Here is a 26,291-nt window from a genome sequence, read left to right on the forward strand (position 1 = left end):
AAGCTCAGGCCGCTCCTCTGGATACCGGGCATAGGGAAGCTCAGGCCGCTCCTCTGGGTACCGGGCGTAGGGAAGCTCAGGCTGCTCCTCGGGGTACCAGGCACGGGGCAGGCTTGGCCAGTGCTCCTCAGGGTAGCGAGCACGAGGCAGGCTGGGCCCGGCGGGAGCTCGAGCACCAGTGTCAGTCCTCTCCATCAGCCTGCGCCTAACTGAGCACTGGGGCCGGGCCTTTATACTTCCTGTCCCGCCCCTGGACTTCTGGTGGGCAGGGACAGGCAGCGGTGGCTCCACCCACTCCAGCGTCAGTTCTGGCCCGTCCTTCTCAGGCACGGCGGGGAGCCAGGGCGCTTCCCTACACTGTTTATTTTATTTTATTTTGCTGTTTTGATTGATGTATTATTACATGCATGGGTTTTATTGTTAAGTGTCAGTTAATCTGATGAAGTCAGCTTTGAAAATTAATAATTAATCTAATTGCAGATGTTCTGTAATTAAAACATTCACACTGCAAGTCAACATTAGTCAAAGTAATTTTAATAATTGTGTTGATTGTTAGAAAATATTCTGTATACATTTACTTTCAAGTGGACAGATAATTACTTTCAGATGGAATATATGCATGTAGAAGACTAAGTTTACATTTGAATACTAAAACCAATATATGTAAAGTATGTTTATAATTGTTTCTTAAACAAAATGCAAGATATGTTGTTAATATCTCTTATAAGTAATGGTCTGAAGTTTAAATTTTAGTTGCATAACTTATTTTTCTCTCTCTAACTCTCTAGGTGCACTCAGGTAAACAATAAAACATTTAGGTCCTAGTCTTGCAATTTACAAAATGCTCATAAAAAAGAATATGATTAAGTCACAGAAGTCACAGATTCCATGACTTTAGCATGACTTCATCTTCAGCTGTCAGCGGCTGCAGGAAGAAGCAGGGCTGTTGTATTCTCTTACATACATTGTTTAATGTTCTAATAGACTATCTGATGACAAAAGCATAAGACCAATGGGGATAAAACCAAAGCTATGCCTGCCTTCTATAGAATGGAAAGGAATGACCTGCCAATGCTGCATGTAGATGGCAAAAGCATTGAATTGTGAATAGTTTTATCTATCTGGGTAGCTGGTTTACAGAAGGAGATTCTATGACTCCAGAAATCACACGTTGACTCAATTTTGCACCAATGGCATTTCATTATATTCAAAGGCCTGTTTGGATAGCAGGATATTGGTGTGACAACTAAGATATAAGACAACTCTGTATATGGGGAAGAAATCCATCCATTAAAAGCAGCTGAGAAGAGGAAACTTTTCGGTTTTCAATATTGAAAGTTATAGTGTATTCATAACATCCTTTTTGTTGATTTTGTTACAAACAAGTCAATACTTAGACGATCCTGGCAAGTTGCAGTATTCCACCAGTTGATAGCAAGACAGCAATGGTGCGGTCATGTCCAACAGGCAGAAGGAAGCACACTTTTACGGAAGTTTTATAGAGCTGAGGTCAAAGGACCATGAATGAGGTAAAAAGATGCAATTTTGGGGGATTTAAGAAGCCTAAATCCTCCCATAGTGACTTTTGTGGAAGAAAGAAAATTTGCAAGGGACCGTTCAAGTTGGGAGTCCATACTGAATTCCAGTGAGGCTATATCATAACCATGTGAAGCTGCTACTGCTGCTTGCAGTTTACAACAAGGAGGTGCAGCCAGTCAGCTTCACACAGTGAATTGCAATACAGGGGTCTTAAGAGCTAATTCTTTTGGATGACTGATACAGGTTGGAATATCATAGTAAAGTTTTTATAAACTACCCTCACTGGCATTGGTGCCGAAGAATATTGGCTTTCCATCAAGTATTCAGAAAAGGATAAAGAATAACATAAAGTTATAATGTAGTTTGGCAAATGAATTGTATATTATGTCCTCTGACTACTGCCTTCAGTTTTGTCCACCTTGTTAAGAATAAAATAATGTAGCAAAAATGGATACAAGTACAAAGAAGTGAAAAATGATTAGAGGCATAGGCGCTTCCATATGAGAAACAGAAAAAGAAGACTTAGTGAGATTCCTGCCCCTGTTAGGGTCCCTTTCCACTGGATAAAAGGCTGGAATGGCAGAAAGTGGTTCTAAAAGCCTTGGGTCTCGTAGGGAGATAATTCTCCAGATGCAAAAATTGAGGGAGAGAGTTGCAGGCTGTCACTGAGGACCCCTGGCACAGGGGAGGTTCTGGGCATGGGTGTACAGCATATAGCACTGCAGAGACTCTGCACCGTGTTGTTACCCATAGGGTTGTCTGGGGAGAGTCCTATAGCAGAGCATAATTGGAGCAGCTCAGATTCAGAAAGACGTTACCCTCCTCTACCTCTGCATTGCAAATTCTTTGCTGCACCTCTAAAAAGAACAGCACTGAATCTCACCACTGGTGTATTTTGTTTGCAAAGAAGAAAAGAGAGAAATCATGCCCCATTCAAAACTACATTACAGCAGTTTTATGCTGGTGCAACTCCATTTTACACTGGTGAATGGGTCACTGTGATACAATAATTAAAATTGCCATTATAATTCTGATGATATATCTTCTTAAAGCAAAGAAAAGAAAAGTCTTTTTTTTAACTGATTGTTTTGCATATGTGGCTTTTAGAAGAGGAGAATTTTAAATACACTTCATGTGAAGTCAACCAACTATTTATGATACTGTATGGATGTCAAAAATACTAGCATTTCTCTGCTAAAAGTTTTCTTTTTGCTAGTAAATATCCCAAATCTAGCTTGATTTAAAGATCCAACTTTTCATAGAAACTTTGGGCTTCAATGCACCCAAGAGGCCTCTGAAGTCATCTCCCCAGATTGAAGTAGGACCAAGTATATTTAGATTATCCCTGACAGATGTTTGTCTAACTTGTTTTTAAAAGCCTTCAGTGATGGGGAATTCCATAACTTTCTTTGGTCACCTATTCCAGTGCTCAACTATTTTTATAGTTAGAACATTTTTCCTAATATCTAAAATAAACCTCCCTTGCTGCAGATTAAGCTGATTACTTCATGTCCACTGAAGTTAGGACAAGGAAAACAATTGATGACTGTGCTTTTTATAACAGCCCTTAACATATTTGAAGATTGTTATCCGGTCCTCTCCTAGTCTTTTTTTGTCCCCCAAGATTAAACATGGACAGTTTTTAAACCTTTCCTTGTAGGTCATGTTTTCTAAACCTTTGCAACCTTTGTTGCACTTTCTAAGCCCAAATGATTACTAGGAGATAGGGGTATACTGAGCTAAATCCATGTGTATATACATGTAAATATATTCCAGTTTAAATTCAAAGAAGTAGGATTTGGGGAAAAAACATTCTTGTCATTGCAACGTGAGAATTCTTTTGAACCTTGCATTTGCAGTCTTCTCTCTCATAGTAGACAAGGAAAGAATTTTAGAGTGAAGTCCTGTTACAGGTAATCCATCTATGTAGTAAAACATGCCTCAGTTCCCATTTCCTTCAATCTGTTTTAATGGAACAAATAAACTGATCCTGCAAATAAAACAGCTGTTATAGTGAGAAATCACTAAGCAGTATAAGCTATATTAAAAGAACACCACTTTTAACTCACCTATAACCATCTGTTATGGATTCCAATTTAAGAAGATCATAATTTATTGTTGCTTGAAATGTAAGCTATACGTGATGGAAATGCATGCTTCTGTTTTTTATCCAATGCAACATGCATCTGTTCTATTTTCAATGTGTAATAGCCAATAATCTGGAGGAAAATATTTTTCCTCTGGGAATATTTTTCATGGGAAACAGGAATCCCTCACAAGAGTTTTGTTCCAGGTTGAAGAATGAAACTAGATCTAATCCATTGTGTATGAGTTTCAATAAATCATGGCCAATAATTTTGATCTTAGATGAGGAACCAAAACCAATAGTTAAACACCTAAAAGCCTATTCCTGGATAAGTAATGAAAGAGAAAAGGATACCTGTTTAATGAATTAATTGCTACCAATAGATTCTCTAAGTACGTTCATAAGCAACCTTTAACTTTCATGTGAGAAGTAGACATGCTTTCATCACATATTGTGTTTTGAGGGGCAGACACTTAAATAGCCTTACATTTCTAATTTTATTCAGCACAGGGAAATCCTGCCCTTTTGACTTCAGAAGGGCCAGGATATATATGAGCATTGCCTCACATATTTAATATTTCAGCTTTTCTGTAAATCTATATCTTAAGAAAGGCAAATGTAAGTCTAATGAAAACACTATGAAGTGTACTACTTTTAGTAATTGATTTTGATTCTAGGTCCTTCTACAAAAGTGACATCTTAGGATAATTATCCTTCATAAAAGATCACTGTTAATGATAGATTGAGTAAAAAAAAAAGTATATATAGTCCCCCTCCCCCCTCCAGTTTGAGAATGTATAGGGCTGCCTTGTTATGCTTGGGACTATGGGGGAATAAGGTCCTGTGAAGCCACCGCTCCCACCATATGTAGTCATGTAAAATCTATCCAGATTTTGGGTCCAGGTCTGATGTGAAGCACAGCCCCCCTACACTGTGGATATGCCTCTTCATCTCCCTACCCTATTGCCGCCATCATGAACAAGTAAGTAGAGAAGCATGGAAAGTAGACAAAACCATTGCTCACCACTTTAATGTATTAGCCAGTGGAGCTGGCCTGTTCAAGATGGGAAATAGACTGTAATCTATAATGAGCTGCCATAATTTGTTTCCCCCAAGTGCAGTAGGGAAGGAATTAAGAGTCTTGGATTGGTTCAATTATGCACTATCCATCACTTGAGGATGAGCCTTTCAGTTCATTCTAGTCCATAATATATGAACAAATTCTCACGGTAAAGGAATCTGAAGCCCTCAACCCACTCTGCCCAAAAAGGCCCGTGTAATAAGATGAGTTGTCCAACATGCCCTGAGGTCACCAATCTGTATTTCTGTCAGTCTAAGGAGGGAAGCGACTTTCAGAATCAAGATTCTAGAATGAAACATTCTGCCAGCAACTCCTTGTTTATACTGAGGGTTATTAATTCAGGAACCTCTGATGGTATCTGCCATAGTATTGTGATGCTGACAAACCAGGTGCCAGCTCTTATCAAGACTTCAGGCATTAGCTAAGAACTAGTAAACTCATAGCTTGAAATGCTTATTAATTGCTGAATGTATCAGTCTCACAGGTAATGTCGGTATTCCATGCTATAGAAAATATGTAAGTTTTGTTTTATAACTTTGAAAATGTTTGCTCTGAACTTGTGAACCCAGGCACAGGAATCATCGTTTGTCCCTCTTCTTCCCCACACCCATCCAAAAGGACTATCAAAATCAGAAGGTCATCAGGGAACACCACGATACAAATAATTTGTGAATTGCCCTACCACACCTTTGAAATGCTACCTGCAAGGAATCTCATACTGTGAACTTGGAAGCTGAATTAAAGAAATAAAACAAAGTCACAGGAAAAATTTCCATCTCTTTTCACTGTGTAAACTCTGACAGGTCCAGAGACTCTAAACTGAGGCAGAGATGCCAAGGGTTTACCCCTGGGTCCACCCTAAAATACCCTTTGAATTGACAGATCATTACAACTCTGTCACTCTTAGGATTTATGTAATAACTCATTTGTGCGTATACACTTGCTTGCTTTAACCTGTAAATAACTCATTTCTTTTTTCTAGTCAAAAAACATGTAGATACTTTACTACAGAATTGGCTACAGGCATTCTCTTTGGTGTAAGATCCAGGGTACCAGTTGATCTGGGATAAGTGACTGATCTCCTGGATCTGGAAGCAATTTGAATATTGTGTGATTTTTGATGTAACTAACCAATTATCGCTAAGTTCAGTTTGTCCGTGTGGCAAGATAGACTGGAGAGTCTAAGGAGACTCTATACAATTCCATGGTAACTCTATTAAGGTGATCCAGGAGTTCAAATTTGTTAGTGGCTTGGTGAAATCTAATTATAGAACACACCACCAGTTTGTGGTGTCTGCCCTCTTTTTGACAGTCTGCCCTGAGGTAGGCACACACAGTCATGAGCCACTCCAGGCAGCGTGACAGGTATGACTCAGGAATAGAATCAAACTCTGATAGCCAAAGCCCAAACAAGTTAGGGCTTTATATGTAAAAGATCACACCTTAAATTACAGCCCAGTATTAATATGTAGTTCAGAGCAATGGTGCAATATATTCTCTGCACAAAATCTTAACAAGCTGACAGCTGTATTTTGCACTAACTGGAGTTTCCAAATGACACTGAAGAATGTAGCCCTATGCAGAGTGTATTACAATAGTCTAAATGAGCTGTGACACAGGCATAAATAATAATCAAAGTTCCCCCAAGCCAATCTCATTGGACTAATTTGGTTAAGGTGCATCAGGTTCATAGCTAACAGAACCCCAGGAAGCATACCAACCACCTTTGACCGCCTTACCCTGATGGTTCAGTTATGCATTTTGCAGCTGGGTGAACTGGAGGTGGCCTTCCGGTGTGAGATAGAGCAAGACTCAAACCTATGACTTTCAGGACTGTAGACGAGTGCCTTAACCACTCAGCCACCATAAATAATAACCCCAGCCAACAGTAATGGTCATAGTCTTTACGAAAAGTGCAAATAAATGCAGTCAGCAACAGCTGATGTCTATAACCATTCTATAGGTACTTCCCAGGCACCTATCACCATGCTATCTAAATGCACATAACTGTTAAAGTGATACTTGGTTGTCCAGGAGCAGCACCTCTTGGTTGTGAGCAGGAGAAACAAATAGCAGATGCACTGTCTCAAGCTCAGGGGCTGACATCATCTCTGCCTGTTCCCCTGGTTGCTACTCTCACAGTGCAAGCATGACCTCAATTTTTCTTTTCTGGGTTGAGCCTCAGCCACCTAGCCCTTATCCAAGCCCCAGTCTCATTTCAAAACAAAGTGAAGAAAACAGCAGCATTGTTACCGATAGCTTTCTGCTATAATATACCAGCTGAGGCAGTGATACAGAGTGAAGTGAGCCCTGCAAGATCCAAGTGGTAGAACAGTGTCAAGGAAACTATTTATTTTGTTGTATCCATTTCTTTTCCCCAGGGTCAATCTCATATTTTTCCAAAAGAATTTCAATTTCTACTGTTCTTTCCTGTCACTTCTAATATCTTCCTTTGATCTGGTCCTGGCTATACTTGTAACACTGCTTGCTATTTAAAAAAAAATGGATTCCAAGTTTTTCCTTTTTTTTAGTATACATTTCACCATCTAACCTGTAACCTTCTGAAGCTTCATTAGTTTTTTTGGATGAGGTGACAGCTGGCTCTTACAATATCTAGTGCCAATTAGCAGACAAAACTCTTATATGGAAACAATTATCTTAACATATCTTGTAATCCCCGAATGAATATGGTTTTCTTATCTAGTGGAATAAGAAATACTTTCCCATTTATTTGACTTCATATTGATTCAATTCAGTATAGCAGATAGTTGAAAACCTGTTTAAGCATTACAGTGAGACATGGCAGAAAACAAGGCCAATGAACGTAAGCATAACAGAGCATTGTGGCAATAGTCCCTCTCTACAAAGCACTGGTGTGAGTATACATGGAGCATTATGTTCTTTTCTGGGTATCTTGTTGCAAGAAAGATATTCATGAGGGAGGGAGGAAATTCAGAGATAGTACAAATCAGGATTAAACAAAGACTGTGAATGGCTAGCCAACTATAAAAGCAGTTTCTCCTCCATTGGTTTTCACATCTCAACTGCTAGAACAGGGCCTCATCCTCCCTGATTGAACTAACCTCGTTATCTCCAGCCTGCTTCTTGCTTGCATATATATATCTGCCCCTGGAAATTTCCATGACATGCATCCGACGAAGTGGGTATTCACCCACGAAAGCCCATGCTCCTATACATCTGTTAGTCTATAAGGTGCTACAGGACTCTTTGCTGCTAAAAATGATCAGTTTCATGTGGTGAGATGGCCCTTTAAGGGGTAGGGACTCAGCTGGACAAGTGACAGATGTAGCCCACCTCCTCAGGTGAAGAGAATGAGAGGACATGGGTCATGTGGTGGGAACATGTGACTAAACCAAGGCTTCTGCAAGATAAAAGGCAGCCTGTGGTCATTTGGGACACAATTGATTCTCTCTCTCTTTTTTCAGGTACTAGGTAAAAGCATTGTAAGGGATATGTTTTAGCTGAGGAGCTAAGCTAGCAAAGTACAGTGAGCTTGGAGGCAGACAGTCTACTAAAGCCAGTTACTAAATTGATTAATGAATCCTAAGGGAAAGGCCTGCAAGTGTTTGAGTGTTTTATATTAATAAACCACGCCCAGAAGGAGAGCAGTCTTGAGAGCCCACACAGTATGAAGTTTCCTTAACTGGGGAAGAAAGGGAAACTGAGACAGTGACAGGGCCTGAAGTTAAATTGGGTAAGGTCCTGCTATAGTCAGGATGTGGAATGATTTATAAAGAAAAGTTTTTTAAAAAAGTTAAATATATGCAAATTGTCTAAGTGACAAACAAGAGCAAGGCATTAAATCCTAGCTGTCCATCTTCATGATCCTTCATGGGATAGGCTCTTGCAGCCCAGTAATTTGCTGCCTGCTTGGACTCCAGAGTGCAGCTGAAGAACAGCCTGCATCAAAAGAAATAGCCACCATGCTCCTCAGCAACCAGTTACAAGTTATATTTTTCTCCATATGTTTTCAGAATGTCTTTTATTCTGGATAGAAGGATGCAACAAACAAGAGAACAAATGTTAAGTGTCCGAGTGAGAGCAGTGTCATCTTTGATTGAAATAGGCCAGTGATTAGAGGTGGCTGAGTGAGAAAGGTTGAGACATCCATTCCAGCTGTGTGGGGCTCAGGCTTTAAAAAGCACACAGGCTCCTAGCCTAGAGACTAGTAAGATGAAGGCAACTAATGGCTAGGAAAATGAGACTAAGAGAGCTAATCAGCTGATGAGTATCTCTGAGGCACTTCTGTCTTATTGTCTATACACAAATGCAAGGAATATGGAGAATGAACTGGAAGTATTAGCGCATAACCTAAATTATAACTTAATTGGTATCACAGAGACTTGGTGGGATAAGTGTCATGACAGGAACATTAGTATAAATGAGTATAGCTTGTTTAGGAAGGACAGATAGGGCAAAAGGGAAGAGCTGTTGCATTATAAATAAAGAATATATATGCACACTTGTTCTGAGTACAGAAGGAGGTGAGAGGCAGACCAGTTGAAAATCTCTGGGTAAATAAAAGAGGTAAAAAATAGTGGTGATGCCATAGTAGGAGGTCTACAATAGATCACCAAATTAAGATGAGGAGGTGGATGAGCCATTTCTAGAATAAATAACATAAATATCCATAACACAAGACCTGGTATTAATAGGGGACTTTAACTACCCCGACATCTGTTGGAAAAGTAATACAGCAATACACAAAATTTGCAATAAGCTTTTGGGGACAACTTTTTGGTTCAGAAAGTGGAGTAAGTAACCTCAGGTCCCAGCTATTTTAGATTTGATTCTGACCAATAGAGAGGAAATGGAAGTGAATCTGAAGGTGGAAGGCAATTTGGTTGAAAGTGATCATGAAATGATAGCTTTAATAGTTCTAAGGAAAGGAGAAAGTGAGAGCATCAGAACAAGGACAATTGACTTTCACAAACTCAGAAAACTGCTAGGTTAGGTCCCAAGGGAAGAAAATCTTAAGGATAAAGATGTTCAGGAGAACTGGCAGTTTCTCAAGGAGACAACATTACAGGCACAAATGCAAACTATCCTGATGTGAAGGAAAAATAGAAAGAATAGTAAGAGGCCAATAGGGCTCCATCAGGAGGTCTTTGATTATCTAAAATTCAAAAAGGAATCCTATAAAATTGGAAACATGGATGAAATTCTAAGGAGGAGTGCACATGAATACCACAATCATGTAGGGACAAAATTAGAAAGATTAAGGCACAGACTGAGTGGCCTTGTCTACACTAGGTGGGGGGATCAATCTAAGATATGCAACTTCAGCTACCAGAATAGTGTAGCTGAAGTTGATGTATCTTAGATGGAATTAAAATTACTTACTTCGCATCTCCGTGGCGCTGGATCGATGGCTGTGGCTCCCCCATCAACTTTGCTTCCACCTCTCGCACTGCTGGAGTTCAACAGTTGACGGGAGAGAGATTGGGGATCGATTTATCGTGTTTACACTACATGCGATAAATTGATCCCTGATAGATCGATCGCTACCCGCCGATCCAATGGGTAGTGTAGACGTACCCAGTTATCCCTAGTAAGATACATAAAAGGCAATAAGAAAAGGTTCTTTAAATACATTAGGAGCAAGAGGAAGAGGAAGAAATGTGTAGATCTTCTACTTAGCAGAGAAGGAGAGCTAATAACTGATGACATCAAGAAGGCAGAGTTGTTTAATGCCTATTTTGCTTCCATCTTCCATAAAAAGGTAAATGGTGACCAGACACTCCGCAAAATTAATATTAACAACATGGGAGATAGAACACAAGCCAGCATAGGGAAAGAACAGGTTAAAGAACATTCAGCTAACATAGATGTTTTCAAGTTGGTAGGGCCTGATGAAATTCATCTTAGGGGGTTGAGGGCAAAGGGGGCAATTGCCCAGGGGCCCAGGCAATTTAAAAGGGTCCTTGAACTGCGGCCAGTGGGAGTTGTGGGGATGGTACCTGTGGGCAGCAGCATGCAGAGACCTCCTGGGTCCCCCGCCTAGGAACTGATGCCAGAGGGGTGTGCTGATCACTTTCGGGAGCCACTTGAGGTAAGTGCTGGCCCTCTAACCTCAAACTCCTGCACCCCAACCCCATACCCCAGCGTAGAGCCCGCACTTCACAGCCAAACCCTCTCCCAGAGCCGTCACCCTGCTCCTGCACCCAAACTCCCCCCTCAGAGCCTGCATCCTGCACTCCCTCCCACACCCCAACCACCTGCCCCAACCCAGTGAAAGTGTGTGTGCGTGGGGGAGATGGACGGGGGGGGATGGAGTGAGCAGGGGACTGGGCCTCTGAGAGGGCAAGGACAAGGGCGTGGTCTCGGGGAAGGGGGCAGGACAAGGGTCTTTGGGTTTGAGTGATTAGACAGTTGCCAACCATACAGGATGGGCATGTAGAAGCCCCGGCCCTGCCGGAAGAGCGTGACCAGCAGTGCAGCTGGTAGCTTGCTGGGCGCCAGCCAGTGCAGGCACAGCACCACCCAAATGTCAGGAGGACCATGTCTGTGGCTTATGTGTGTATGTGGGTGAGTTCACTGACTGTTGTGCTCTGGGGCCTGGAATTGCTGTCAATGAGCCTGTCAGAACCATTACCCATTATCTTTGAGAACTCATGAATAATAGGTGGGTTCCCAAAGGACTGGGAAAGGGCAAACATAGTACCTATCTTTTAAAAGGTGAACAAAGAGGATCCAAGAATTATAGACCAGTCAACCTAACTTCAATTCCTGGAAAGGTAACAGAACAAATTATTAAACAATCAATTTGTAAGCACCTAAAGGATATTAAGGCTATAAATACCAAAGCATGTCAAACCAACCTAATTCCCTTCTTTGATATGTTACTGGCCTAGTTGATAGGGGAAATCAGTAGACATGGTACATCTTGATTTTAGTAAGGCATTTATCACAGTCCCACTTGACATTATCATAAGGAAACTAGGGAAGTGTGGTCTAGATGAAATTATTATAAGATGGGTGCACAACTGCTTGACAAACCCTACTCAAGCGATAGTAATCAATGGTTCACTGTCATACCGAGGGGTGTATCTATTGGAGTGCTGTAGGAGTCTGTCCTGAGTTCAGTACAAGTCACTATTTTTATTAATGACTTACATAATGTAGTGCAAAGTATGCTTATAAAACTTGCAAATGAGACCAAGACGGGAGGGATTGCTAGTGCTTTGGAGGACAGGCTTTAGAATTCAAAATGACTTTGACAACTTAGAGAATTGGTCTGAAATCAACAAGCTGAAATTCAATAAAGACAAGTGGCAAGTGTTACACTTAGGAAGGAAAAAACAAATACATCCTTACAAATACATCCTTACAAAATAGCAAGGCAGTAGTACCGCTGAAAGGATCTGGAGGTTATAGTGTATCACAAATTGAATATGAGTAAACTATGTGATGCAGTTGTGGAAAAGGCTAATATCATTCTTGAGTATATTAATAAGTGTTGTATGTAAGGCACAGGGGAAAAAAAATTGTCCCACTCTGCTCTGCACCAATGTGGATCACAGTGGCTGGAATTAGGTACCTAAGTATCTTTGTGGCTTTGGGTTTAAATGTTTCAAAAGGGGTATTCCCTGAAAATCAAGGGTGCAATACCTCAAGGGTAAAATAAAAAAATATTTAGACATTCTTTAAAGCTTCCTGATATACACAGCTTGCTTACAAACCATATAATACACTGCATGGTCTGCTAGGCTAAGTATTCCACTTATTGTCTTTTACACACACAGTCTTTTCAAATTGGACACCACAGAGAATACAAAATTCACAGTAAAGTATAAAATTGTCTTTGTACATTAAACAAATGTACTTCGAAGTATGCAGAAGGCATTTTAATCTTGTTAAAGCAGCACCAGACCCAAAGCACCAGAGGTATGAACAGTACCTTAGTTCTACCACCTTGCTCTGTGACCTTGTCAGATGTGAAAAAGTAAGCATGGTTCAACTGGGTCAGTAGTTGGATGGGAGAGCTTAGGGGAAACCCTAGGTATGGGAACTTTCAACACTTCTAGTTCGGGATGTTGGTACAATTGTGCGTATTTTCTACATGTATGAAGAGCTCTGAATGAGTTCATTTTAAGTAACTGTTTTTCTCCTGGACTTGTTCCAGTTAGGGTGGTCCTTTTCTGATAGAGTGTCAATCACTACTGCAAAACTTCAGCAAGATACTGAAACAGAAAGCTACTCCATCATGCTGCAGGTACGCTTAACCTTTAAATTACAGCTTTCTTCCCAGTCTCACTGTTCCATGAGATAAAAGCATCTCTTGCCAATGAGTATTTTTTTTTTCAGATGGAACACTGGGCAAAAAGTGAATTTTCTTGCCCATTGGAGAAAACTGATAAAGGTTAGTTGCTGTGTATGAAGGTACTTGTGCCAATCTGCTCTAACTAAAGACACCACGGTGTGACTCGAATTAGCTGAGCACAGATTGTAAGCGTTCATGCAAACACCACCTGCAAGCTGTTCAGTTCTTGTCTTGTCTACAATAGGCCTTGGTTGTCTTTAAAAAATTGCTTAGTGAAGTAGAGGAGTTAGTATTATCCCTGTTTGCCTAAGTTTTTCAACTTGAGCTGACACTGTGTTGCCATCTTTAATGTGTTGAGATGTTAGTGCTTGAACTGGAAGATGATGATGATATCTCTCTTTACCTTGAATGACTACTTGCATTCCTTCATGTCACCAATACTGCTGCTTGCAAATAATAAATAAGTTAGTTCATACATATTCATTATAATCTCAGCCACATTCAGGAAATGCCAAATATAAGGTTCTAATTTCACACTGTATGTTCAGTACAGGGAATCATGACAGCTGCAGAGAAACAAATACTAAACCCTACAGATTCTTTTTTTTTTAAAAAAAAAAAATGCTTCACACGCTATCCTTCTGTATTCCTATTTTCAAGCCATTTAATAATTAATCACAGAACAGATCTACAAGGTCAATATATGTTCTCTTCACTTCCTTTCTTTCTGTTGCACTGGATCATCTCACTTCTGTAATATGAATAATCTATAACTGTACAGACAAAAATACATTGATTAAAAGCAAGCACAGGACTGAGAGTCAGGAACTTTTGAGTTTTAAGTTTCAATATTTTAAAAAAGTGGCCACTAATTTTGGGGGCCTCAAATTTCAGGTGGTGTTTTTGAAATGCTTTGGGCTAGATGCACAAAGGTACTTACGTACCTAACCCCCAAACTTAGGAATGAAATCTGAGTTCATGTGCCTAGGTCCCTGTTTTAGCATCCACCACAAAATTCCTGCCAAACCCCGGAGGTACTTTAACTCACTCAGTATCTACATGTTCAGGGTAAAAATTTCCTAAGTGCCTAAGTTTCTGCCTCCAGGCACATTTAGATGCCGATCTCCTGCCTAAGCTCCAAAACAATTTATGAACTGGGGAAGATAGGCATTTGCACACCTATCTGATGTGTGGTGCCTGATCTGGTAGGCATGCTCACAAACTCAGGGCAAAAAATGGCTAGAGAAGGTTGTGCTCACATCACTTTTAGCCCTGTGATTAGAGCACTTAACTGGGAAGTGAGACACCTATGTTCAATTCACCTCTCTGCCAGGGAGGATTTGAATAGCAGTCTTCCACCTCTCAGGACCGAGGTGCTCAAATCATTGTGATATGGGGCTCCCTCAATTTCTCTTGTAGAAGCTGTTCCACTGTGGATAGTCACTGAAGCAGAGGAACTGGATCCTGTGCCTCCCACCTCCCAGATGAGAGGGAGACACCAGGTTAAAGAATCTCTCTCTCAGAGGATTGTGGGAGTGTTTGGGAGGGAGGCTAAGAATGGGCATGCTTTGCTGTTCTCTCTTTTTCTTTCTGTTGGGTAAATGGAGGGCTGTTTTTGTGTGTTTAATTAGTTTTCTTTGGTGGTTGTGAATTAAGTTCAGGATTTCTATCCCTGGAAAACAGAGACATTGGTTTGTTGATTCTGAAGGTTTATCCCATAGCTGTGTGTTATGGATTTTGCCTCCAGACGCTGCCGTTGTGGAGAATTGTGTTCTACCTGTGGGGAAGATGATTGAGGTTTAAAATGTGAGGTATGCCTCCCACATAAGCAAGGCTGTTGTGTTTGTGGCCACACCTAGCTTTGTTGAGCAGGTGGTTGTGGAAAGAGCTGTTGTGCAGGGTGCTTTTGTCTCTGTAGTGCCCCTCTCAGCACTTGCTATTAAAGTCTCTATCCATAGTGTTCCTCCTTTTTTAGGAAATACGCAACTGGTGAGGTATGGTGGATCACTAGCCTTACTAGGAGGATTTCTTAGGGACTAAAAGTCCCAGAGCTTTGTCAGTCTTGTCCTTTTGTGAGCAGGTATATATGCTATTAAACAATGCTTCCAAAATGTTAAAAGTTTGCCTGAAGCATAGGACTCGGAAGCATGACTGCAGTGTGTTTGTTGCCAGTGAGGGCATGTGGCCCATTTTCAGTGTGGGAGTCTGACACATTTGTTTAATCAGTGCCCTAAGAAGAGGCAGACTGCCCCTGGGAATAGTGACCCTTTGCCTAGGAATGCGGGGGTTTGTGAGAATAAAGCACAGGTTGGGGTGACTGTGGAAGACACTCTCAGCAGGCCCAAGATGTCTCTCAGGATGTTGGTTCAGGGGGATTAGTGCCCCCTTTACAAACTGGGGAAATGGTATTACTGGTTCTATGGCTCCTGACTCAGTGGCCTCTCAGCCTGAACCTGACTGTGACAGGGTGGCTGAGCCTGTTGCTGTGGAATCCACAGCCTGGGCTGAGGGTTCTGGCCTGCTGCAAACCCCAAAGTCAAAATGGCCACTGAAAGTGAAGGGGATGCCAGTTTCTGAGGGCAAAGCAGCTAGTTTGGTCAGTGCACTCACTCTTGAGGGTGCTGCTGAGGGAGGTTCTTTGATTGGGGGCATGGTGAACTTTCTGATGGTAGTTTTGCCCCCTTAATCTCAGAAGCCCCCTCCCTCCAGCCTCTGTCAGGTTCCCCCCCTTGAGGTTCGTAGTGACTCTGAGAGCAGGGGGATAACAAACTCACAGATTCCTTTAGCCCTGAACTCCCTGAGGGGGAGTTTACCCCAGACACTATTCATATGTTTCTGGATGAGACTACGGGGAAATGTGGAGTAGAGGTGACAGATTAGTTTCTTGACCTTAATCTGTTTTTGTTGTCTGCTTAATATATTATGAGATGTGTCTGTGTCTGAGTTTCAATCTGTACTGCTCCTGTTTGTCAAAAAACTGATCGTTACCCAGGGTTCCCTAAACCCAAAGCTCTTGGTAACTACTTTCTGCGAGGTGGTATCAGGAAACAAACCAACGGAGATGCAGCACCTCTACACAGCTAGCATAAATCACACAAAATCAAGTGCTTTTACTTAAAACCTTCACTTTACTAGTCTACAGAACTCTCAGCAGAATGCTTTTCTCAGATTCTCTGCTATGTTTAGTCTCAAGCACATACAAACACAATAGTTATAAAGCACCCCCAAACAATAATTAAACATGGTCTGGAGGGTCTCAAGTGGTCAAATGACAAGGTTCAGGTGGCCAGCTATCTGCCTTCCACCAGGGATTCCAAGAGTTGTCCAGAAGATCAAATCCAAATTCCTCAGACCTGTCCCCCTTTTATGTTAGTAACTGCTACAATTACATCAACAATACATCAATCAAAGGAAAACCATGAAGCAAGCATTTTTAAGTGATTAGTTATACAGATGTGTTTTTGCAGAGTCTACAATCTCAAGGACCCTGACACACATAAGCACCAGAAGTCAAATATAGGTAGGCTTACTATTTTTCACAGATGCTTACCCCAGTATATCAGGAAGGACACAGTTAGGCCCACACCTTGTGATTGCTGTCACTACTTTCTCCTGGTTTTGCTTGAGTGATACTAAGGCCTGTACAAAGGTTTTTCAGGTGCTACTCTTGGCAATAAGCAAAATAATCGATATTCCACCCCAATAATTGGCAGTGGCTTGAGCAGAGGCAGATTAGGGGTTTATGGGGCCCTGGGCTAGAGCAATTGGGGGTCCCTCCCCACCCCTTCTGCCTACAGTCCATCCCTGTTCCCGGTGCACCTGCCAGGGAGCAGGGTTGGAGTGCGGGGGTTTATCCGACCTGTCCACCCCACGCCGTGACCCTGCTTCCCAGCAGGAGCTCCAGGCAGGCAGAGTGGGTCAGGGTGCTGGGGTGCCCATTTTTCTGAGAGCCCCACAATTGGCCAGGGCCCCTGGTTACAAACCCCATTGACCCAGTGGCTAATTCCCCAATGGGCTTGCACAGCTGGCTGGTTGCTAAAAATGCCCCTCATCATGAAGACCAAAGTGCATGTCTTTCTGTTCAATGGAATTGTTGGATATAGGAGAATTTGGTGTTTTTGTTTGAAGCTTTGGGTTTATTCTGTATCTTTTTCTTATTTTTTCTGATGAGTACTGGGCTGATGGATAATTTTGTATGTAGCTTTCTGAGTGTGAATGGGTGAAGGGACATTAAAAAGTGTATGCCTCTTCCTGAGTACCTGGTGGACATTTCATTTTGGCAAAACACTGATGCAGGCAACCAAACCAACTAACTTGTGTCTGGAGAGGGGAGGTTATCCTGAGTCATGGTTCCACTGCAAACACAGGGCTTGTCTGTCTCCTTGTGAGCAGGGTGAAGCTGATTCAGTGGTTGTGCAGGAAGTTGTTCCAGGCTATTTAGATGGTTCAAGCCATTTTTGAACAATATCTCTTTCTCTGTCTTGTTTGTTTGTTTGTTTTGGGGTATTTTTTGTTTGTTTATAATGTTTATGTTTTCCCCTGTAAGGAAAGATGGTGGGGGCTGTTGGATTTTTTTTCCAGAGCTTAGATGCTTTTTTGAAGAATTGTTTGACAAGTGATATTTTAATTTTGGGGGACAATTTTAATTTTACTGATAATGAAAAATTGGAGAGGAATCGTTTGAAACCACATCCACTGTCTACTCAGTGACTTGCAACTTGTTTACAGGCTTCTCACCTGACTGATGTGTGTTGACATTTACACCCTTATGAGCAGCAGTACATCTGATTGAGTGCTAGTCCCAGCATGTTCTCTATTCATGTTTGGATCATTTTTATGTTTTTACTCATCATTTGTCTCATCTGCTTTCTAGCTGAATTGTACCTACTGGATTTCAGATCATGGCTTGGTCTTATTTGTGTTGTTTCTTCCTTCTGTTCAAGACCATCATCCAGATTGTAATTTTAAAGCTCACCTTTTACAAGATATTCAGTTTTGGGACTCTGTCAATTATTTTTGTGGAGCCTGGGTTGCCTCAAAGGATATTTTTCCCTCCTTGAGGCAATGGTGGGAGGTAAGTCTACATATTTAATATTTTGGTCAGCTGACAACCCTGCTAGAGTTGAGGATTATGGAACTTGAAAAAGCTTTTAATGGCAGTTAGAATACTGGGTTTCATCAGAGCTTGAAATATAAAAAGCAGCTTTTAGGGCCTATTGGATAGCAAAGTTCAGGATGCACTGGCTAGGGCCCAACTTCAGGTCCTTTCTCAAATGGATGCACCTACTCAGGTTTTGTTCAGCCTGGAAAAGAAACATGCAGAGCAAAAGATGATTGTTCATTTCAAGACATTTCTGGGTCAAGTGCTTTCAGATCCTCTGCGGATTAGGAGCTTTGCTATGATTTCTTTCTCAGACCTGTATACCACAGAGTCTGTATGTCCAGCTCCTTGAGGCTCTTCCTATGATCTCTATGTTGGATGACAACAGATTTGAACAAGATCTGATGCTCTAAGAACTAACTTCTCCCCTAAATGTTTTTGATCCAAGGAATTGATAATTAATCTATTAAGTTGTATAAGGCCTTTTGGATCTTCTGGGGATTAGGAACTTTGCTATGATTTCCTTCTCAGACCTGTATACCACAGAGTCTGTATGTCCAGCTAAGAAATGGCAGCTCCTTGTGGCTCTTCCTATGATCTCAATGTTGGATGACAACAGACTTGAACAAGATCTGATGCTCTCAGAACTGACTTCTCCCCTAAATATTTTTGATCCAAGGAATTGATAATTTGCCTGTTAAGTTGTATAAGGCCTTTTGGATCCTTCTTGAAACTGAGTTGCTCCAGGCTTTTCAGGAGAGCATGAGAGAGAAGATATTGCCACTCAGTAATCATCAAGAAATTCTTACCCCTCTGCTTAAGAAGGAGGAGCTTGGGAAGGTGAAGAATTGAAGACCAGTGTTCCTGCTTTGCTCCAACTGTAAACTTTTTTCAAAGACTTTAGCAAATAGACCGAAAACTGTGATTGGTTCAGTTGTTCACCCTGATCAGACCTATTGCATCCCCAACAGATCCCTTTTGATAACCTTTTCTTAGGAGGAATGTAATTTCAGCCTAAGAAATAGTTGATTTGTACATTAGGTTGATTTCCCTTGATCAAGAGAAGGCTTTTCATGGCTATTTGATTCACACCCTTTGTGCTTTTGGGTTCAGACCCAAGTTTGTCTCCTGCACTCAGTTACTGTATAATGATTATATATATTTATAATATTAATGGAGTTTTGAATGACCCCTTTCCAGTTTTCATGGGAATCAGACAGGATGGTTCCCTGACTGGCTTATTGTATGCGCTTTCTATTAAGCCTCTGTTATGCATGTTTGAAAGCACCTTTCTGGCCATTCTCTCCCTCTTCCAGCTTGTGCTGGGGTGAAAGTCTCTGCATATGCTGATGATCTGACTGTGTTTATTACTCATGCTTATGATGTCCAAGTTTTGACTGAATGTCAGCATTTTTTGTTTTAGCAAGTTTCCTCAAGACACATAAATTGGGGGAAGGGCAATACTCCTGCTGGACACTTCAGTGATCTCCTGCCCCCTGACTTTGCTGGGGGGGGCTAGTGTGGAGCTGAACTGGCATTAAGATACTGGGAATTATGCTGTGACTGGCTGATATTTTGGGTCAGTATTGGGAGGGAGATATGGAAAAGTTGGAGGGGAAGTTGCAGAGGTGGAAGTGATGTTTGCCTCGACTCTCCTTCCAAGGCTGGGTGTTAGAGGCAATTAAGTTATTAATGATTATATTGTGCATAAGTGTATTGTTTCAGATTCCCATCCTCTTGTTTTAGAAAAAATTCAGGAGACTCTTTTGAACTTTTTCTGGCATGTCCATCATTGGCTGAGGCAGAATATTTTGTATCCGCCTCTTGTGGAAAGGGTATGCACTCTTCTAGTGCATACTCAAGGTATCATTGGTCTTTAGAGAGAGTCGTTACTTTTTAATTACAGTCTCTGCAGCAGCTGCTGCTTGTGGATGACCCTGTTCATTGAAAGCCTTTGCATTTCTTCAGTGGGTAGAAGGTTTGAGTTTTAATCAGGAACGTTTTTTGTTGGACCCTGGATGGCTCAATTTAGAGATGTTATCAAAGCCTTTTTTAACACATTTTTTTAAGCTGAGGCTGCAGGATAGGCAGCTAGAATTTCCAGGGTTGCTTGCTGAATCCCTTGTTTATAATTCTTCTGTGAGGATTCCTAGTCTTGTTTCTAGAGTCTTACCTCTTCCCGTGTAGCAGCAGGTGTAACAAAACTGGTTCATTTCATTGATATTACAAATTTTGCATGGGTCTCAGTGGCTATCTTGGTTGTCTAGCTTGGTTTTCATTCCATTTGCTGGATTTCTCAGTTTTTATCAGAGGTGGAATCATTCCTGCCTGAGTCAGTATTGCCAGTCTATACAACTGCCTCCTTGAGCAAGCCTTTCCTAATTATACTAATGGTTCCTTGCCTGTTCCTCCTGCTGTGGATTGTGATGTTAGCAACTTGCTTGTCTTCAGTGGGTCTTCTGAATTTACTTTTCAGAGCGTAGGCCATAAATCATTGTATGTGCTTGTATTAAAGATTTGTCGGTTTTGGACACTTGTTGATTATCCCAATATGGTATGAGAAGACAGCTTCTGGTTATGCACTCCAGCCAATCAGCCTGGCTAATTGTATACAAGCCCCCAACTGCAAAGAGTATGAGTGAACTCCAATGGAGAATTCTTCATAGGACTATGGCCATAAATGTGTTTGTGCATCATTTGACTCTGTGTCGTGTCCTTTTTGTGACATGGAGACTGTTTTTTTCATGTGTTTCTAACATGTTACAGGTTACAGCCATTATTTGTTTTACTTCAGGGTATTTTTCAATTATTGTCCCTTGATTTTCCTCCTACTGTTTATTTTTTAATGTTAAGTATAGGTTCACAAATAGATCTGTGGTATGCCTTGTAAACTTCAGTGTGGATCAATCAAAGACAATGTAAAAGTCGACAAAGTAAATTTTTTGGTTCTGGAGCTGCTAATATTCTTTGGGCGGGGGGGGTTAGATTTTTTTTTAGTGATTTTACACTTTCATTTGGCATTTAGATATTATACTCTTATAAGCAATTTGGATCAACATATTCAGCAGTGGGCTCAATGCACCTTATACTGTTTGGGATGGGAAATTACTTTGTCATCTGTAATTTATTTTCTTGTTTTCCCTATGTTTGTTTACTGAATTTATTGTGTTTTAAAAGTCAAAGTCTCTCTTTCTTTCTTTTGCTGAGCCAATGACTCTTTGTCAAAATCTCTTTCATCATGTTTTGCTTTTCCAATGGTTTTATGCATTATTAGAAAATGTAGTATTCTCCATTTTCCAAGTTTTCTTTGCTCACTTGTGATTGATTCACACTAAAATAATCCCCTTTTCTCTTTTACTAATTATTGCCCTGCTTCTACGGCTGTAGGAATAAAATTGAAAGTTAGTGGGAGCTAGGTACTTAATTCCCCTCTATGCCTTTGAAAATGGATGTCAAAATTCTCATCAAAATTACCCCAATCTTTGGAAGCCACCTTCCTCTTGTATAGTTGAGCATCCCTACAAAATTCCAACCCCCTCCATGAAGCATATCACACAATAAATAATCCTACTCCATTCTGAGACACTGGTTGGCACCTGGAACTAATACATTGGAGCCAATGCCATATATAGCTAAATTAGAGTTACAGTAGCTGTTGATTGAGTCCATTGTTGGTGTTTAATCATGCACCAATTGAAGTCGAGAGAGATTTTCCCATTGACTACAATGGGAGCATGATACAGCAGAATATATTTTAGCCTTCCTCTTTTAGATCAACGCACTGAGGTCCACAATGCATGTATGGAAGGGGTTGGATTAATAAGAGAAACAGCATAGTCTAGTTTATAAGGCACAGGACTACAAAATGGGACCTGAGTTCTTTTCCCAGTTCTGCCACCAACCTGAGGTATAAGTGACATGGGGAGAAATCACTTCATCTCTCTTTCCTTTCCTGACTATTTAGATTGAAATCAATGGCATCTTACTATACATTTGTACAGTGCCTAGCACAGAGCAGCTTCAATTTGCTTTGGGGCTTCTAAGATCCAAAATCAAGAAATCTGCATATGGATCAGATAATTGAATTTACTCCACAGACATTTTCATAGTTGTGCAACTATAACCACAATAGTTTCTTTATGTTTTAAGAGTTTGTGCTTTTATTGCACTATATACATCCAAAGAGCTAAGATTCATCTCTTCAGTATGTCAGGAAAGGATCAATAAATGTCCATTTATACTTTATATCAAATGATATATATATACCAGTGTTTACGTATGTATCTATAAATATCAGAAAAAGAAGAATTATAGGATATTATAAATGGAATTAGATTTTTATTATATCTTTAGTTTTAATTCTCCAGTGATTCCTGTCAATCCCTTTGCATACAGTAGCTTAACCACATGATTCAGAATCTTTTCAACGTATTCCTTGCATTAAACTACTCAAATAATACATCCTTTTCTAGTGCATACTCAGTCTTTACTACTACAATATACCTAATCCTCAAAAATTAAGTATAGGGAAAACCTCTAATAGATTTTTGATAGAACCTAAAGACCAAAACAGAATTCTTTCTATTTCTTATATAGTATGGGCTGTATTCTCCTCTTTGTTACACTCACTGTAGCATCCTGTTAATCCATTTTCACAGGACTACAAACTACAGTCACCGTAACAATCTCATATATAAGGTGAATATATCCTATATATTCCTTTAATTCTGAAAGCTCCTTCTCAATAAAATAAAATAAAATACTGAAATTATTTCCCTATAGTGACTTCAGTGGGCTTCAGTACTCCACCTGAATTGAACACAACTGACATAGGAAGGCTGCAATTGGTCCAGTATTGACCAGTAAAGACCAGGACTTTCTGGCCACCATGCCTTAACAGAGTGCAATAGAAACCAGTAGAGAAAAGTGTTAGCAGAAACTATGTATGACCTCTAGTGAGAAACACATTAAAAACAATAGAGGCAGATTTCCTGCATACTGTCCATCCATATCTTATATAGTCCCTATCATAGCAGTATCTGCTCCCAGACAACAGACTTGGTAGCTTGCTTCCAGACAACAGGCTAGAACTGAAATATCAACAAGATTACAAAAACATCTATTTTCCACACCTCTGCCAGCTCCAGTATCCCACTGAGATTAACCACATGCTAACATTCTAGTATTTAACCCTTTGTAAGAATTAGGTTTTACAAATTTAAGAGTATGTATGTTTAACAGGAGCAGATTAACTTTCTGGGGGCTGACTGGTAAAAAGGAATGTGTGTCATGGCATAGGTTGCCTGCCTGCTCAGATCTGAGCGTCAACCCACTGCTGAGTAAAGTCAGTGTTTTCCATTGTTCACTTTAACTGAAGAAGCTAAGCAATTTATCTCATTATTCTCCAGATCAGATTAACATACACAAAACCAGAGAGCTGTTTTTACCCTTGTACTGTAATTGAACACAATTTTGACCAGTCCAGTAACCAGCTCAGATGAATACTATCCTAATGGGCATGGACATAGTACACCATCATGTTGTGAATTTCACTTGCAATTTTTTTCAGTCCAGATTAAAAGTCCTGGTCCTAATATAAAGTCCTAAATGATTTGAAACTCAGCTATTTCAGAGACCACTCAACTTCTACAGTCTTCCAAAGCAGCTGTGTTGAGCAGTCATTGTGCAGTTGGAGAGAACAAGGTATAGTGTACTGGGTGCTGAGATACAGCACTCTTTGCAGTTTGTCCTCAGTCACGAAAGTCCATACCAGAGAAAAATAAAATGAGCCTGAGCCTAACTGTTTTAGACTGAAACTTAAGAGACATCTTTTTAGCATAAAAACGAAACTACAGTAGTAGCAACAGATCCTCAGGCCCTACATAAATCTTAGACACTGGAGAGAGGAAAACACATTTGTTTGGATTTATTATGCTTTCTTCATACATAATGTCTAACTTACACCCATTTCATTCATTCCCAAAGCTCCCATTGAATTCAGTGGGTCAGAATCAGGGCTCTTAGGGTTACCTAAAACAGAGATTTTAAAATATCAGTAAGCCAGCATGCAGTGAGTCCATTGTTAACTCCTGTTCTGATGGTAAAAGGTTCCTTACAATTTGAAATATCTCTTCTTCAGAATCAAACGGGCAAGGTCAACTCAAAAATTAAGTTGTGGTCCCATATGAGCTTCATATCAAATATTGTTGAGTGGTAGCAAACCTTTCACATGCAAAGCACTAACAATGAAATTGTACATCAGGGCCATCATGGATGTTTTGCTATGGACTTCAATGCACTCAGCTAAATTATCTCACATCTATTTCTCTTATCTCAGCAAACTCACTGAGGGAAACTAGTGTCAGTGTACACATTAATCAAAACTAATAACTGGTGACCCTTTCAGACATCCATAAAATACCATTTTTATTGATAGTTTTTCTGTTGAAAATAGCTCTTTGTTAATCCAAATGTGATGCAATTCTTCTCCCTTATATTTGAAAGGTGGATCCATAGTTAATCTCAGACTGTATACGTCATCCTTTTACCCTCTTATTATCTTGTTCTTTTATTTTATCTGATAGATAATTAATGTGGATCCAGCTGTGTCTGCCAGATATATAATGATTACTCCATCCCTAGACAAATTACCCAATGCTGTCCTTTCTATCTTTGTTAAATTAAAAATACTTTCTGTTTCTTCATCTCTTGTAATATTCTGAGATCTCTATCTATGATTGTGTTGGGAATTGGTCCTGCTTTGAGCAGGGGTTGGACTAGATAACCTTCTGAGGTCCCTTCCAACCCTGATATTCTATGATTCTATGACCGTAGGTTACTGTGCCATGGCGATTCCAAATGGACAGTTTATTTAGTAAATCTGGCACCTTTTCCTGTTCAGATTGTTCCTGAACAGACTGATTGTCTTACACATCCATTTACTAGTTGAAACTGTTAAGTGAATATGTGGGGCAAATAAATGTAACCTGTGTATCACTTTTGTGCTGTCTGCTGTATTTCTTTTTGCTTTTGATATTTGAGTGAATATCACTGTGAATTGTCACTTGGGACCAGTTTGTGAACCCCTTATGCACATTGGCAAAAGGTTACTCAGCTGAGTATACCCACTGAAATCAACAGGGGTGGGGACTTGGCAGATCCAGCACAGTTGGGGAAGTAATGTGCTTCTCATGTGGACCACTAATAGATTATTTCCTCTCTGGCACAGGGAGAGAACTACACAAGGAATTGTGACTATTGAGGTGCGGCAGCTATATCACTGCCCCTTACTGAGGATAAAATGTGAAATGTCTTTCTTGCCCTTAATTAGAATGAGGGCTTGAAAAACTCACTGGGGCTTTGAGTCTCTCAGGAGGTGGTAGCACTTTAGAGAGAAATGGATATGTGATATTAGGAAATTTTAGAAGATTTTAAATCTCTTTTGGGGCTATACGGCTCTTGGATCATTACTAGAAATGATTCAACTGCTGTAAGATGTGTTGGCTGAGTACAGAGTTACATTTAATATTCTGTCCTCACAATGTAGTTGTATGTCTACATGAACTAGCTATGAAAGTTTTGATCAGATCAGTTTAATGATTGTTTAATTATCTGTGAAGCAGGCTCTGATGAGGTATATTGGAAACCCTGTCCTCATGCTGTGTCCAGCAGTTTCTCATCTCATAGGAAGTATTCTATCCTCAGTGCAGATACACTTTGCAAGCTTTAGATTGGCCTTTAGCCTTCATTTATGCAAACAGAACTCACATACACTTGTATTAATTTTAATGGCATGAAAGGGCCCAGAGAGTCAAAGTTGTTAACACAACCCTAGTACAGTACACAGTACAACACTAAACAGTTAACAATATCTAAATAAATACTTTGCCTCAGTCTTTAATAAGGCTAATGAGGAGCTTAGGGATAATGGAAGGATAACAAATGGGAATGAGGATTTGGAGGTAGATATTACCACATCTGAGGTAATGCCAAACTTGAACAGCTTAATGGGACAAAATCGGAGGGCCCAGATAATCTTCATCCATGAATATTAAAGGAACTGGCACATGAAATTGCAAGCCCATTAGCAAGAATTTTTAATGAATCAGTAAACTCAGGGGTTGTACCGTACGACTGGAGAATTGCTAACATAGTTCCTATCTTTAAGAAAGGGAAAAAAAGTGATCCGAGTAACAATGGG

This window comes from Chelonoidis abingdonii, chromosome 1 (assembly GCF_003597395.2).
Source record: "Chelonoidis abingdonii isolate Lonesome George chromosome 1, CheloAbing_2.0, whole genome shotgun sequence".
In the NCBI taxonomy this organism is placed as follows: domain Eukaryota; kingdom Metazoa; phylum Chordata; order Testudines; family Testudinidae; genus Chelonoidis; species Chelonoidis abingdonii.